Source organism: Moschus berezovskii, chromosome 25 (assembly GCF_049115385.1).
Source record: "Moschus berezovskii isolate FMDL1 chromosome 25, NW_MosBer_1.0, whole genome shotgun sequence".
NCBI classification, from domain to species: Eukaryota; Metazoa; Chordata; class Mammalia; order Artiodactyla; family Moschidae; genus Moschus; species Moschus berezovskii.
The window spans coordinates 40,627,532-40,643,767 of NC_142484.1; the positions used below are offsets into that span (position 1 = coordinate 40,627,532).

General features: G+C 42.9%; 1 long non-coding RNA gene across 1 annotated transcript in view; it reads right to left on the reverse strand.

Moving 5' to 3' along the window:
* Positions 1-1,344: 1,344 nt before the first annotated feature.
* Positions 1,345-16,236, reverse strand: part of LOC148773897 (uncharacterized) — a 57,480-nt gene continuing 42,588 nt past the window's right edge. The window contains exon 3 of the long non-coding RNA XR_016036456.1: positions 1,345-3,368. This is a non-coding gene — a long non-coding RNA (uncharacterized LOC148773897). The remainder of the gene's footprint in view (positions 3,369-16,236) is intronic.

The following is a 16,236-nucleotide window of genomic DNA, read 5'->3' on the forward strand; positions in this document are numbered from 1 at the left end:
TTTATATCATCACCCAGGTCTTCGGCCCCATGGTGAGGTATCACCGCTGCTGTCCTTCTGCTGGGGCTTCACCGCCTATGGAGAAAGCCTGCTCTGTTTAGCATTGCTTCCCAAGCATGTAGGAAAAACCACATGCACAGACCCAAGGGGCTATTTCTCTCTGGTGGATTTTATCGTTACAAACGTACATTTTTCCATGGGATAGTTCTTGCTTTAGGTCAGGTTCCTTAGAAGCAGAGCCTGAGATGGATTGGTTTCAAGTGATTTATTGTGTTCAAGGAGAAGGAGAGAAACAGTCCTGATGGGGGAAAAGGGCTGAATAAGAATTTGGCTTCAGCTGGAGTCAAGCTTCTGCTTGATCCCGTGGAGACCTCCAGAGCACAGCCTGCACCATGGGGATCATCTTGCCTTAAAGTTAGGAGGGTTGGCCCTGTGTACCCCCATGATGGCCAGTTTGGGGCCACAGGCCATGGAGGCCACGTATCTATGTGCCTATGCACGTAGCTACCTGGTTGAAGTGGCTTCCATTTGCTCCAGGGGCTCCCTCTAAGCCATGGGCATTTGTCCAGAGAAGGGAGTAGCTGTGAATTACACCGGCCAACTCTCCCAGCAGCTCGGGGAAAGAGCCTGGGTGCGCTGGCTGGTAAAAAGGGCCTGGGCAGGGCACCAAAACTAGTTCTGAGTCACAAGACACAAAAATCATTTGAATCTGAGAACTGGTTCATTAATCTCAGCGTTCCCAGAGATTATGCCTCATTATATATTCCTCACTACACATTTAATTGGTGAAGAAACCAAGGCAAAAACCAAGAGCAAAATAGTCCTGCACGGCCAAGGAGCTGCACTAAAGATGGATTTCAAGCAACAGTCACCCTATTTCAACATTCAGCCAGCCTGCTGGAATACATAACTGTGACAGCTACGGCGAATTCCATTTCATGCCCAACAATACCGCATACAGTTCAGCCCTCCAGTGTGACCAACAGGTGGCACCAGAAACACCCACATTTATTCCAACTAATTTATGCATTACGTATATATTGGCTAAAATGTCAATTCCCCTCTACTCAGATCTCTCATGTGGAAAAGACACTCATAGCATTAAATCCAACCCCAAATTTGGTAACTTACAGTTTTCCATTTGCTATTTGACCTCTGTCCTGAGAGGTTACTTGAATGTGAAAAAAAAATAGGGTGATAGGGCCAGTGAATTCAGAAAGAAAACATCTATTCATTAGCAAAAGGAAGGAAAAAAGACTGGAGTCCTGCATCCTTTTCCTTCAAGGTCTCTTGAGTGTGTAAATGCCGAAGATTATTAGGAAATATGTGAATAACAGGATAAAAAAGTCAAGGATACTGCCTCCAAAACATGAACTTTATTCCCGACTGAAAACAGACTTGGATGGCAACCAAGTTGTTCAAGGATTGCTCCGGCTAGTATCTGACCATGGGGTTCCACTCTGGGAAAGGTCTCTGGGTCCAGCGATCACCATTTTCAAGTTTGTTTCTTTTGAAGTTTGTACTTTATTGTTGGTGAGGGGAAGTAAAGAGAGGGAGTGGATGCTGCATCTTCCAATTTTTTTTTTTCCCCCTGAACAATCCAGCAATTGCCCTTTTTTCCTATGTAGGGCGATCCAAGGAGCAGAATGACTTCGAGAGAAAACACCGAACTGAGAATTAAGCTCCAGTACACAATACACTGGACGGAGAATTAGGCCACTTTTATTATTTGATTCTTCAACTATGATAGAAATTGTTTAAAATGGGGATACTGAGTCTCAGAAAGGTCATTTAAATGACCTTAGCAAGGGCCTTAGCCAGGATCTCAGTCCAGTTTCTCTGACCCCAAGGCCAAGTTAAATCTAGGTGTGCCATGAGCTCACCGTGCACATTCGAACAAACCATGTTATCTAACTGGGCTTCAGCTTTATCTCTAACATAAGAGGCCAGACTGCATGGCCCCAACACACCTTCCAGCTTGAAACCTCCAGATTCTGAATAGTACGTGTGAAGCGCAGTGTCTTGTGTACTGGTCGGAGTTGGGGGTGTGGTTTGGCACCACCGTCCGTAGGAAGGGAGGGTAAAGCTTGCTTTGATAGTGTTCCAGAGTGGAAGGTGACACGGCTATTATACAATGCGTGAAACAGTCTGGTTCTTGTATTTGGGGGGGAAAGTAAATAGCAGATCCTGATTAGCCTTTCCTATACCTGTCGTCAGCTTATTGTACTGGAAGCCCGGCGTCTCTGGGAGCCTTCCTTTTCAAATGAAATGATCCCAACGTTTGGAATTCCTCTTCTCATGCCATGCTCTTCTGCCATGCATGCCGCAAATGATTTTCACTGCCCTTCTCTGAACGTTGACTATTTTTACTCTACCTTTTTGACAGCAAGACTGGTTAAAGGGAGTTTTGAGTGGGGGGGTGTTGTTTGGGGAATTCTTTTGTTAACTTAAAGACTTGAGGCAACAGGACTCCTGAATGGTACATGTGGATTCCTTGCTTATTTACTTATTTTTAAAATATTTTCTTTCCATTGATTTGGCTGGACCGAGTCTTAGCTGCGGCATGCGGATCTTTGATCTTGATTGTGGCATGCAAACTCTTAGTTGTGGCATGTGGGATCTAGTTCCCTGACCAGGGATGAAACCCGGGCGCCCTGCATTGGGAGCGCGAAGTCTTAGCCACTGGACCACCAGAGAAGTCCCTCCACCCGCTGCTCATTCATATCTCCATAATGTGAATGGGAGAAGCCAGGAAAAAGGGGGGGAAAATTAACCTTAATTGAGTACTCACGATATATCAGGCTCTCTGCTCAGCCTATTTGATGTCTTATCTCCTCTTGAGTGGGAGACAGGGCAGTCTTGTGGTATAGTGGTCTGCCTGTGCCCTCCAGTTAGACAGACCTGGGTTCTCATCCAGGCCCTGTATCTGCTTAATCATATAACTCTGGGCAATCTATGTGACTTCTCCGAGCTTTGGTTTCCTCAGTGAGACAACATAAGTAGCTAGTATAAGCCCAGAGTAAACACTCAATGAGTGTTAGCCAACATCACTACCCTCCCGAAGGGCAAAGCTTATCCGCTTCACTCTAGAGAACAGCAACAACAAAAATAAAGCTCTAAGGAGTTAAGGAAAATATTTCCAAACTTATATTGATCTGACTCTGTTATGGATACCTATCGTTTCTTTTCCCCAGTACCATTCTTTCCTGGGCAAACCATCCTGCAAATCCTCCATTGTTTTGCTAGAGCATCCGCCATACTCTGTCTCCAAGCTACCAGGGTGGGCACGTGACTCAGTTCTGGCCAATCAGAGTGTCTCATCTTCGTGTTGCCCATGATGGACCCAGGGCATGGTCAGCACGATTTGTCTGTAAAGAACCAGTAGAAATATTTTAGGCTTTGTAAGATGTAAGATCCCTGTCACCACTACTCAAATGTACTGTGACAGCAGAAAACACAGTCCATAAATGTATGGGTGTGGTGTGTCCAATAAAATTGAAATTTATGGACACTGAAATTTGAGTTGATATAATATTCAGATGTGTTACAAAATATTATCTTCCTTTTTTTCCCCAACCATTTAAAAATGATGAAACTACTTAATTCACCTACTGTCCAAAAGCAGGAGACAGGCTGGATTTGGCCCATGGGTCATAGCTTGTTGACTGCTAGTCTAAGAGATGAGCATGTGACCCACAGAGGTCAAAGTCCTGCCATGGGATTTAATACATGAACACTGGGAGGAACTGTGTGGTTTATCCTTTTGAATCCCGATTCCCATGGCTGTCTTCCTTTCCACGTGGAGGAATCCTGAGAGAGTATGAGAATCACGGCACAGAGAATCAGAGCCAAGTAGAGCCCGCAAAGGATGGAGAAAGAGAAGCAGAGCCCTGAAGACTTCATTTGAGCCTCTCCTCTAGTGATGCCTGTTAGTTCCATGAACCGACGGATTCCTTTTTACCCCGTAATCTAGTTTGAGTCAGGTTTTGATCACCTACAATGAGAGGGTTCTGACAGAGACTTAAGGGTTTGTTTTCCTCATACTATGCAATAACACCTTACAAAATTATTAAAGAAAATGGAAAACTAGCGTGTATTGTGTACTTATCACATGCCAGGCCATTGGGTAAGGTGCCTCATGTGTGATCTCTCATTTATGCGTGTGTGTGTGTACTTGGTCATGTCCAGCTCTTTGCAATCCCGTGGACTGTAGCCCCAGGCTCCTCTATCCATGGAGTTTTCCGGACAAGAATACCGGAGCGGGTTGCCATTTTCTGCTGCAGGGGATCTTTCCAAACCAGGGATTGAACCTGCGTCTCTCTCACCTGCTGCATTAGTAGGCAGATTCTTTACCACTGTGCCATCTAGGAAGCCTGGTTAGTTCTTATAAACCCATTGAGCTTGGCAATATTTTTACCTCATTTTACCAAGAGCACAGAAATGATTGATGCCAGTCTGTTGCTGGCCCAGATCCAGTGTTTGAAGGTCGAATGGAGCAGTTTGCAGGGAAGTGGGGGGGCATTGAGGGAACAGACTTCTCAGGTCCGTTTTCTCTCCCACTTCACTCCTCTGGAAAGTCTGATGGAAGAGTCAGGGCACGCTTAATCCATTTTCTGAGAACGAGAGCACACACCAATGAGGAATCCCTGCTGTCCCCTCTGGCCATCCTGGTTGCTGGGGAGTGGCCGTCCTGGAGTTCCCACTTCGCTGCCCGGCAGAGAGGGGACGAGCAGCTGAGGCACTGGGCAACAGCCTGGGTTAATCCAGGCTGCAGTTTGCAACCCCCTTGCAGGACCGATCAAGGATTTCCTTCAGAAGTATCACTTCCCAGCAGCTGGCTGGCTTGACTTTGCCAACTGCTTGACCCCTGGCTGCACAGGAAGCTTCAGCAGGTAGAACTTGGCCAGCCTGAGGAGCAGACACACCCCGGAGCTCCTTAGGACAGAACAGAAAGGTTTGCACAAACAAGGTTTGCATGATACAGGATGAGAAATGTGCCAGGGAAAATAATCCTCCATGTCCATTAACCCTCTTGATATATCAGCCCTTTGAGTTTTGGCCTGAAGACCAAGAGCTACCATAACGACAGCTACAGGTACTTATTAGACAGCTACTGTATCACCCCCCCCCCATTTCTTATTAAAATAGCCACCACTGGTTATCAAGCAATCACTAAGTGCCAGGTATTTACTTATATTATTCTCAATCATTTCAACAATCCTGTGAAGTGGACGTTAAATATTACCTATTTTATGAACAAGATAACTGAGATGGCTAGAGGTCAAGATATGACGAACTCTAGGAAGGAAGGGGAATTTGCACTTGGTCTGTCTCTATTTCCACCTGACTGTCACAGGGGTGAGGGATTTCCAGCCTCCAGGAGCTGCTCAGGATGGGTCAAGCCACCAGAAATAGAACTGCGAGTTGAGGCTTGAATCCCTTTTCAGGCTTTGGGACACTTGGAAGGTAGAGATTTTTGTTATTTTGTGCTTATCCAGTGTACCCTCCACACCCAACTCATACTTGACTCTGAGCAGGGACACAAAGAGTGTTTGTTAAATTAATGAGAAAGTGAGGCCTGGTGTCTGCTTTCTGTAAAACAGGAAGAGGCTGAGGGGCCACTGACTTGATGAGGTCTTCTCTTTGTGTATGTCACTTTTAGGAACTCTAAAAAGTTCTCAGTTTCATCCTGAGAACTCTCAGGTGCAGCCACACTACAATTTAGTGCAATGGATAGAAGTTTACATAATTTCACAGGTCATTTGATAGGCAGTGATTTCACAAATGATACCCTGAAAGTGAAAGTATTAGTCACTCATTCGTGTCTGACTCTTTGCAACCCCATGGACGCAGCCTGGCAGGCTCCTCTGTCCATGGAATTCTCCAGGCAAAAACCCTGGAGTGGGTTGTCATTCCCTTCTCCAGGGGATCTTCCCAATTCAGGGATCGAATCCAGGCCTCCTACATTGCAGGCAAATTCTTTACCGTCTGAGCCACCAGGGAACATACCCTAGTGGCATAGAAGAGTTAATGCATCTTTCAAAAATACTTCCCACTGGACTGCTGGAGAGTAGCTTGAAGTAAGGAATGAATTTGATTGAAAAAATTTCTTTTTTTGTTTTTTGCTGAACCTTAACCAGGCTCTGATCAAGTGCTGGGTGCTAAAAAAAAGTTAAGCAGAGACCTCTAGAAGGCAAGTTTCTCAAAAAGGGAAGGAGGAATACAAAATTAAAAGGCTTTTTTAAAAAAATAAAATAAATCAACTATACTTCAATAAAATAATTTTTTAAAAGATTGGAAAAAGAGAAGGAGGAAAAATTGGAGAAAAAGTTAATAAACTGGAGCTTTTACTGCTTCCTTCCTAGCAGTCAAACCTTGAGTCCGATTCCCTTTTGCCTGCTCTTTGAGGCAAGGCTGAGTTAGCAAGCTATAAATTCCATGCGCCTAAGTGTGAGGAATGTGGGGAAGTCTTCATTCCAGAGGAAAGGGCATGAGAGTGGGCCAGCTGGAGATGGAAGACAGGACATACCCCAAGTGCGAGCCAGCGGAGATTTGAAATTAGAATCTGGGCTCAACCTGCATCTGGGTTTTAAGAACTCTGTAAGTGGATAGGGCTGTCAAGCAGTTGGAGGGCATTTTTGTAGAGACCTGAGGTGACACAGCATTGATTCACCCAGAAAAATGATCAGCATATTTACCATTATTTGAGTCAGTGTATCTTCTTGGCAAGGAGCAGTGTTTGGGCGGGGAGCACTGACCTAGGGGGTTCAGGTAACGCAGAGAGAGCCCTGCAGAGGTGAGGAGGGAAGGTCAGCTGGTGCAGAGAAGCGCCTCTGGCTTGGTCATCAAAGGCAGCTTGATGGAGACGGGCTGTCTAAACAACTTGCCAAATTTCCGGTGGATGGCAGGCGACACCCTCCCATAGAACTCGTGCCCTGGGATCCAGGCCTGGCACTTACTCTGGAGCTTGTTGTAGAAGATCATTTTTATTAGGAAGTGTGGTTTGGAGTGTAAAAACCACAGAAGAGTCTATCTTTTGAAAAAAATCAATGTTCGTTGGCACAAACTAAGGCTCTCCGGGTTCTTAGACACTTAACAACAGCCTCTTTTCTCACCACGATTAGGCTAGGTACAAACAATGACTATGTGGGAACTAAGAATTCAAGGATGATGGCCCTCTAAAAATAAAAAAGGTTTGCTTTGAGTGGAAGGATTTAAATGTATATTCTCCTAATGTAACCTCAGCCAGTCATAGTGTGGGGGGATAGTGGAAAAGGCTTCGCCTTAAATGGCCTGAAAGTGGGGACTGTGGGCTAACTATACCATTACTGTGTGAAGTGGGGCAAGCTATTTAACTTCTTATATCTCATTTTCCTTACCTTTAACATCACGGAGACAAGAGTGTTTTTTCTTCCCACAGGAATTCTTGTCAAAGGGAAGTAAGATAAGCGACCATATCCTTTTTTAAAGAATGAAACTGATTCAACTGCTTTACATGCAGAAGGGTTGAGGGTCTGGATTTAAATCTCAATTCTGTGATTTACCACCTGTCTAATCCTGGACATGGGCTTCCCGGATGGCGCAGCAGTAAAGAATCTGCCAGCCTATGTAGGAGACGCAAGAGATGTGGGTTCAATCCCTGGGTGGGGAAGACCCCTGGAGGAGGGAATGGCGCTCACTCCAGTATTCTTGCCTAGAGAATCCCATGGACAGAGAAGCCTGGCAGAATACAGTCCATGTGGCTGCAAGATTCAGACACAGCTGAGCACGCACACACACCCACAATTTTGGACATGATTTTTTTTTTCAATTGGCGTATAATTGCTTTACAGTGTTATGTTAGTTTCTGTTGTACAAAAAAGTGAATCAGCTGTATGTATACATATATCCCCTCCCTCTCGAGCCTCCCTCCCAAACCCTGCCCCATCCACCCCTCTGGGTTGTCACGGAACACCAAACACTCTCTGTGCAGTACAGCAGCTTCCCAGCAGCTGTCTGTCTTACACATGGCGGTGTATATATGTCAGTGCTAGTCTCCCAGCTCATCCCGCCCTCCTCTCCCCTCCCCGTGTCCTATGTCGGACATGCTTCTTGTCAATTTCCTGGTTTCTAACTACCACTCTCAAGTAGCTGCTGTGAAGACTGAAGAACATATGTAAAGCACTCAGCTTATAGATGGGGCTTGCTAAATCATATTGGTTATGATTATGACTTTAATCAAGCAAGAAGTACATGTTAAATTCATAGACTGGGACTTAAGCTGGAATATGGGAAACATTAATTATTATTGTTGTTATCATTAATGTTTCTACCAGATATGAAAAAAGTATTTAGAGGCAGAATTTCTCTTGCCTCTCTAGAGAATGGCTGAATAAAACAGAAGTGAATCCAATCTGTGCAGAGCCACCTGGACCTCACTGGACCTGGGTCTTTCCCTACCATCTCCGGAAATCCTGTTTCACAGGAGTTTCCATTTGATTCAAATAGGAACAGTGAAGGGACTAAAACCACTAACAGTGCTTAATGCACAGGCAAAACCCAAACTGGGGTGAGGTCTCAGACATGATTCCTCAGCAATAACTTAGTAGCAACCACAGCCCCACAGGAATGATGTTCTGCCAGAAACCTCAAAGCCAGGGTGGTGTCCTGCCACCAACTCACCACAAGAGAGTGTACCAAAACAGTGGGGAGGAAGGAACCACGGTTTAAAAATTATAGGACAAGGAAAGGCAAGTCCAAAATATTCACAGGCAGAATGCATAATAGTCTCATAACATCCATAACTGCTAAGACAGAACTAACTGCACCAGGACACTTACTCTAGTAAAAACTTACCATTAGGTAACAAAGTTTGTTAAGCTTGCCAAAAACTAATAAAACACTTAGATATTTATTTTTCTAGCTGAAAAGTCTCGTGGTTATGCCCAAAATGTTCTTCTGCCCATTATGTCTTTGTAGAGGCAGGGTCAATTTTTGTTTAATGAGTTTCTGGAAACTTATATGAAAAATTTAATGTTTAAAAATCAAGCAATGGCCTTATATGTTATGTGAGGAATTTTATCCCCAAGAAACAAAAAAATTATAAAGTCCCCATACTATTTTATCAATGGTTTAATCTTGGCCTAAAAATAGAAACCAGAGTGTTAAACAACATATGTATATGTGATTATTTAAAATGGTCAAAATGCAAATCAAACATTCAGTCAGTTCAGTTCAGTCGCTCAGTCATGTCCGACTCTTTGCGACCCCATGAATCACAGCACGCCAGGCCTCCCTGTGCATCACCAACTCCCGGAGTTCACTCAAACTCATGTTCATCGAGTCAGTGATGCCATCCAGCCATCTCATTCTCTGTCGTCCCCGTCTCCTCCCACCCCCAATCCCTCCTAGCATCAGACTCTTTTCCAGTGAGTCAACTTGTCGCATGAAGTGGCCAAAGTATTGGAGTTTCAGCTTTACCATCAGTCCTTCCAATGAACACCCAGGGCTGATCTCCTTTAGAATGGACTGGTTGGTTCTCCTTGCAGTCCAAGGGACTCTCAAGAGTCTTCTCCAGCACCACAGTTCAAAAGCATCAATTCTTCGGCGATCAACTTTCTTCACAGTCCAACTCTCACATCCATACATTAAATACAGAAGATTAAACTTCTTACCTAAAGTAATTTCTTACCTCAAATTCTGCTCTGAGACTATTTGAAATGATATTTTGTGGACATAAGATATTGGACCAGGGTTAGGAAGGAAGACTTTCTTTTTTTTTTTGACTTTGAAATATAGCTTTTATTGATGATTTCCATGTATCAGATACTAAGCTAAATACTTTACAGTGTATCTTATTTACCCCTCCTAACACTCCTACTATTTGCCCTTGTTAGATCCTTTTCACAGAGGAGAAAAGTCAAAGCCCTAAGAAGTAATTTGCTTAAAGACACACAGCTAGAAGTTACACATCAAGATAACTTTAGTTCACTGATAAAAATTAATGCTATTATATTTCATGTTATTAAATATATGTAATGCTATATATTTAATGTTTTTCCAAAATCTATCCTTCAGAAGAAATTTTCTCACTCCTTTAGAAAGGCAGACTTTCTGATGATAATTTTCCGCTGACTTGGGCAGGGTATTTTGCGGAGAAATGAGGCAACTGATAAGTGGATTATCAGGCTATTTAGTGTCCATCAAATTTTTATCTTGGATTAAGATGGTGGAATAATTATACAAATTAATCTTGTTTCTCCCACCCTCAGAACCCCTTAAAGTAACATAAATGATAAAAAAGAATTAGGGTTGGCACATTTAACAAAGAAAAAACCCCAAAACAACAAAAAAGGATACCCACTAAAATATTTCAGATAAACAATGAATAATTTTTTAGTATAAATACATCCCAAATGTAATATTTTGGATTTATTATGTTTATCTGGCAGTATTGTGCAAAAACAATTTTCATCTCTGACAAGTTCTACTGATGCTGATGGTTCAGGTATTATACTTGGAGAACTACTCTTATAAAGAAATCTATAAAAAATAGATTAATTCAGAAAGAAAGATAAGATTGATAGAAACTCCCAGCTCAGAGTAAGGGTGACTATAAATTAAGGGCAGTAAGGGGCCTTGAAATAATTAATTACCTGGATAGTTAATTACAGACTTGCATCCAGAGCAGCAAAGCCAGTCATGTCCCTGACCGCCCCCACCCCATCACCACCACCACTGAACAGCCAGCCAGCAGCAGTAGCCTTAGACCCTGAGTTAAAGTCCCAATAGAACAGCCCTGCAAATGGTGGAAACTTCCTACTGGGGAAGAATAGGATATGAGGCTGTAGAGGGCTGAAAGAGATAAATTGAAAATTACAAAATGGACTCAGAAGGAATTTAAAAAAATTGAGTCATCTTTGCGTAGGTAAAAATTTCATTGACATCTTCCAGTGCCAAAGTAAAGCCTTTCTTCTCTGGCAATGAGGGAGGAGGTGGCGGTGAAGAGGATAGGGGTTTTAGTCTGCCCGTCTGCCCCACGGTAGGTCCCTAAAGTGGAGTCTGCTCATCAGAGCCCTGTGAGCCGATAGGAAGACCACAGCCACTCTCCCTTTTAGGGAAGAAGCCTGCTGGGGAAAATGAATCTGAGTTGCTGCAGAGGCAGCCCACAGCAAGTAACCATACAAATATGAACAGACCGCTAGGAATAACCAGATAAGCGCCGATCACCAGAATCAGGGCTAAGAAGAAGCAAAAAGACCAAACTGACCAGAGGCAGCAAAGCTAACTCAGTGAGCAGAGAAAGGAAAAATATGAATTTGTGTAGCTAGGAGCATTTGAGAGGTTATCACATGCATAAAACAAAAATATGCAGAATCACAGCCTGAGGCTGCCAAAGAAATTTAATAGAAACTAGACATGGCTGGGGACTGTGTCTCTTACTGCTTCTCTCTTGTTTTCTTTGTAAATAATAATGGCTAGATACAATAAAATAGGCACAAAAACTGCAAAATAGGAAAGATGTGAGCCTGCCAAAGCAGCCTTGTGGGTTGGCAGGTGGTGCAGCCATGGGATACCTCAAATTGCTCATTAAACTGCAAGTGTAGGAAATTCCAGATTTGGTGTGGGAAAGGCATTTTAGGGGTGGCATGTGTCATGTGTGAAAATTGGGTTGTATAAAAGTTGAATATGTGAGAACTGAGAGCCATCTGTGTCCACATTCCATTTGGCTTTCCCCAGAGCTCAGTAGTATAAATCTTTCCGCTTAAACTCGAGGTCACCATAAGAATAACGTCTGTATATCACTTCACCGCTTCATAGCTTACAAAACACTTTTGCTAATTATTATATTTAATCTCTGTCCTTGGGAGGCAGCTAATATCCCTGTTTTACCCTACAGGGAACAGAGTTAGCCAGCAATTTGCCTCTTCCTTCCAGGAAATAGAGAAACTCATCAGAAAAGGCAATTTTGCAAATTGTTTCCCAAAGGATGTTTTGCGGATTGTTGATCCCATAGGATGTGGTTGTCAAACTTTAGTGAGCATTAGAATTGCCTGCACGGCTTGTAATAAAAGAAAAACACACAGATTGCTGCCTTCCACCTTCCCCCAGTCCCAGCTTCTCATTCAGTAGATTGGGTGGGGTTTGGGAATGTGCATTTCTGATAACTTCTTAAGTGATGTCACTGCTGGTACAAACTTTGAGACACACTATCAGCTTCCCTGGCGGCTCAGATGGTAAAGATCTGCCTGCAACACAGGAGACCCAGGTTTGATCCCTGGGTCAGGATGGTCCCCTGGAAAACGGAATGGCTATCCACTCCAGTATTTTTGCCTGGAGAATTCTATGAACAGAGGAGCTTGGTGGGCTACAGTCCTAGGGGTCTTGACAGAGTCTGACACGACTAAGTGACTTTCACTTTTCACCATAAGATATACTTTTTATTAAAAAAAATTTTTATTTATTTATTTTTGGCTGCACAGACTTTCTCTAGCTTCAGTGATCAGAGGCTACTCTTATCTGAAGAAAGAGTTCCATGGTCAAACTGAGAGGTAGTGATTATGTACTAGGATATAGAATAATTCCTGCTTTATAAGGAAAGAGGAGGAAAATAAATACACTAGAATAACAGGATTATGAATAATTTTTATGTCAAAAATCTTTTAAAATGCCATGAGTGTCTTATCTTTTAAACTAAAATTTAGGGGGAGAATATAGTATACTGAAAAATAACCAAAATAAAAGCACATCTACAAAGGTTAATGAAAAATTCTTAATGATCTGGGAAAATGTTGGTGACACAGCATGGTTTGAACTACTGATCTTAAAATAGATCTTTTTCTGTGAACCAGAAAGATACATGCGTGCGCGCACGCACACACACACATACACACACAAACACACACATATCTAGAAAGACAGAGAGAGAATGAACTGCTGTAGAAATTTTACAGTGGTTATCTTTGGTTTTGACCTTATGCATAATTTTTAGTTTCTTCTTTTTACTTTCTACACTGTACACATATTATTTATACAGTCAAGAAAATAAATCTATAATTTTTTAAAAAGTGCTTAGGGTTTATACGAACCTCAAAAAAAATATCCCCATGGTGTTCTTTTTTTTTTCCACAAACACTATCTTTAAAAATCTCTCTTTTTTAGACCAATTTTTCTGACAGATTTACACATTTCTTGTAACATAATTCATACAAAAGATAATTGGGGGATATTTACTAGTACAAAAAGAGGATTATCCCATTAAATAACCTGGATCAAATTACCACATTTCAGTGCATATAGGCTGTAATTAAGGCAAGTCTAAACTAGACTGATCTTTTCTCTTTTTTTCCTTCCTTCCCATAATAATCTATCTTCATCTCCTTACCTACTTTTATTGTTGTGTATTTTATGTATTGTTATGTATTTTACCCAACTGTATTTGAAAACTGCCACAAAGTTACAGGCCAACCTCTGATATTCATACATAACAATAAATGTCTTATTAATATCAGAAAAAGAATGGTAAACCTGTGAATTCTGGGATACTGATTGCAACAACCATGTGCTGGACAAGTGGACTCCCTTGCTACAAGTTTCTCTATAGGGGAAATATTTCCCTGCGAGAAAGAATGAATCAATTGTTCAAAATTAAGTGAATTAAAAAAACATTTCCTTTTACCACTTCCCATTTTCCATGGGGTCGCAAAGAGTCTGACACGACTTAGCAACTGAACAACAACAGCAACAACGAACTTTTCCTGTTAGCAAATTTCAGCTCTCAGGAAAGATCCTGTTTCCCTTTGAAAGGAACTACAAGATTTCATCTTTTAACCAACTGAACAACACACGCGAGAAGCAGCCTGCATGTGTGTGCTCAGTCAAGACTGACTCTTTGTGATCCCGTGGACTGTAGCCTGCCAGGCTCCTCTGTCTATGGGATTTCTCAAGCAAGAAAACTGGAGTAGGTTGCCATTTTCTTCTCCAGGGGATCTTCCTGGCCCAAGGACCAAACCTGCATCTCCTGCAGTGCAGGCAGATTCCATACAGCTGAGCCATTGGGAAAGTCGCAAAAGCAGCCTGAAAGTGAAAGTTGCTCAGTCATGTCCAGCTCTTTTCAACGCCATGGACTATAGAGTCCATGGGATTTTCCAGGCCAGAATACTGGAGTGGATAGCCTTTCCCTTCTCCAGGGGATCTTCCCAACCCAGGGATCGAACCCAGGTATCCGGCATTGCAGGTAGATTCTTTACCAGCTGAGCCACAAGGGAAGCCCAAGAATACTGGAGTGGGTAGCCTATCCCTTCTCCAGCAGGTCTTCCCAATCCAGCAATTGAACCAGGGTCTTCTGCATTGCAGGTGGATTCTTTACCAACTGAGCTACCAGGGAAGCCCAAAAGCAGCCTAGGGGTGAGCATTTCTTTGAATGTAATTGAGTTATTCACTATATATTATGAAAAAAAATCTGTGACTTTATTAATTTAAAAGGCAGCATTAAAAACTGAAAAGGAAGAGGAAGGAATAACTTATCTGTATTCATTTGGAGCTCCCCGCAAAAGGAGCCGTCCAGATGGGGCATCAAGATTAGGCTGACCACCAGAATGCACTGCGCGCACTGAGTCAGATTGACTGCGCTGTGTGCGCCTGTTCCTTCCGCCCTGGAAGGAAGTGCCGCGAAGCCCCTCTGAAAAGCAGCTCCCCCTCCTCTCTCGCTTGTTCTGAATGGTGTTTGTGTCAGTCTGCGGCTGTGCATGGTATAACGTTATGTCTTATAATCCTGCATCACTTCTGTCCTTTCCAGTCATATCTAATCTAGAAAATGAGTTTCCACTGAAAGTAATATGCAGTGCTTTTATAATATTTGTGTTCAATGTCCCTTCTTTCACTGAAGATATTTGATGTAAAAGAAAAAAAAAGTCAGTTCCACAAAAAATACCAAAGTGATGAAAATTTAAAAAAATTAAGACATTTCCATTACTCAGCCATAAACAAATAAAATAATACCATTTGCAACAACATGATTGGACCTGGACATTATCATGCGTTTTGAAGTAAGCCAGACAAATATTATGGAGAAGGCAATGGCAAGCCACTCCAGTACTCTTGCCTGGAGAATCCCATGGATGGAGGAGCCTGGTGGGCTGCAGTCCGTGGGGTCGCTAAGGGTCAGACACGACTGAGCGACTTCACTTTCACTTTTCACTTTCACACATTGGAGAAGGAAATGGCAGCGCTCAGATTTCTTTATGGTCCAGCTCTCACATCCACACATGACTACTGGAGAAAACGTAGCTTTTGACTATACGGTCAGCAAAGTAATATCCAGTCAATCTTTAAATCTCTCTAAACAAAGGTCTCACAGATCAGTGATAGTTCAGGGTATTTGCTGCTGCTGCTGCTAAGTCACTTCAGTCGTGTCCGACTCTGTGTGACCCCATAGACGGAAGTCCACCAGGCTCCCCCATCCCTGGGATTCTCCAGGCAAGAACACTGGAGTGGGTTGCCATTTCCTTCCCCAATGTGTGAAAGTGAAAAGTGAAAGTGAAGTCGCTCAGTCGTGTCCGACCCTTAGCGAACCCATGGACTGCAGCCTACCAGGCTCCTCCATCCATGGGATTTTCTAGGCAAGAGTACTAGAGTGGCTTGCCATTTAGCAGCATAGTAATTCTTAAAGAATTGTAAATTTCAAGTAAGGCAAAGTGAATTCTTGTTCTTCAATAAGCAGGCATTTTTTTCCCCTTCTTTCTGCTACTACTACCAGGCTTCAGTACGTTTACTATCCACTATAAGCTAGTGAGGGAAATAGACAAGGGAGAGCTTTTCCCTTTAGGAAAGTGTGCAGCTAGGATTCTCTTGGCTGCAAGTAAGAGAAAAGCCCACTTGAATGTATATAATAAAAACAAAAATCGCCTATTTCAGAAGAAGCACAGGATGAAGATGGGTTATAGATGAATCAGGAGCAGAGGCTCCTATTAAAGAACAAGGACTTTTTATCTGCATTGGTCCATCTCCATTTTCAGGCTGGTAGCAAAATGGCTGCTGTGTTTCTAGGGGCGTCCCCAGGTGTGGACATGGTCCAGGGCAGGGGTGAGCAAGCTATGACCCGCGGGTCAAATCTAAACCACCATCTGATTCGGTAAGTTAGGTTTTATTGGGAAACATTCTTCTGTGGTCCTTTACATACGGTCTGTGGCTGATTTCATCTTATCATAGAACTGAGCAGTTGCCACAGGGAATTTGAAAAGTTCTCATGAAGCACTC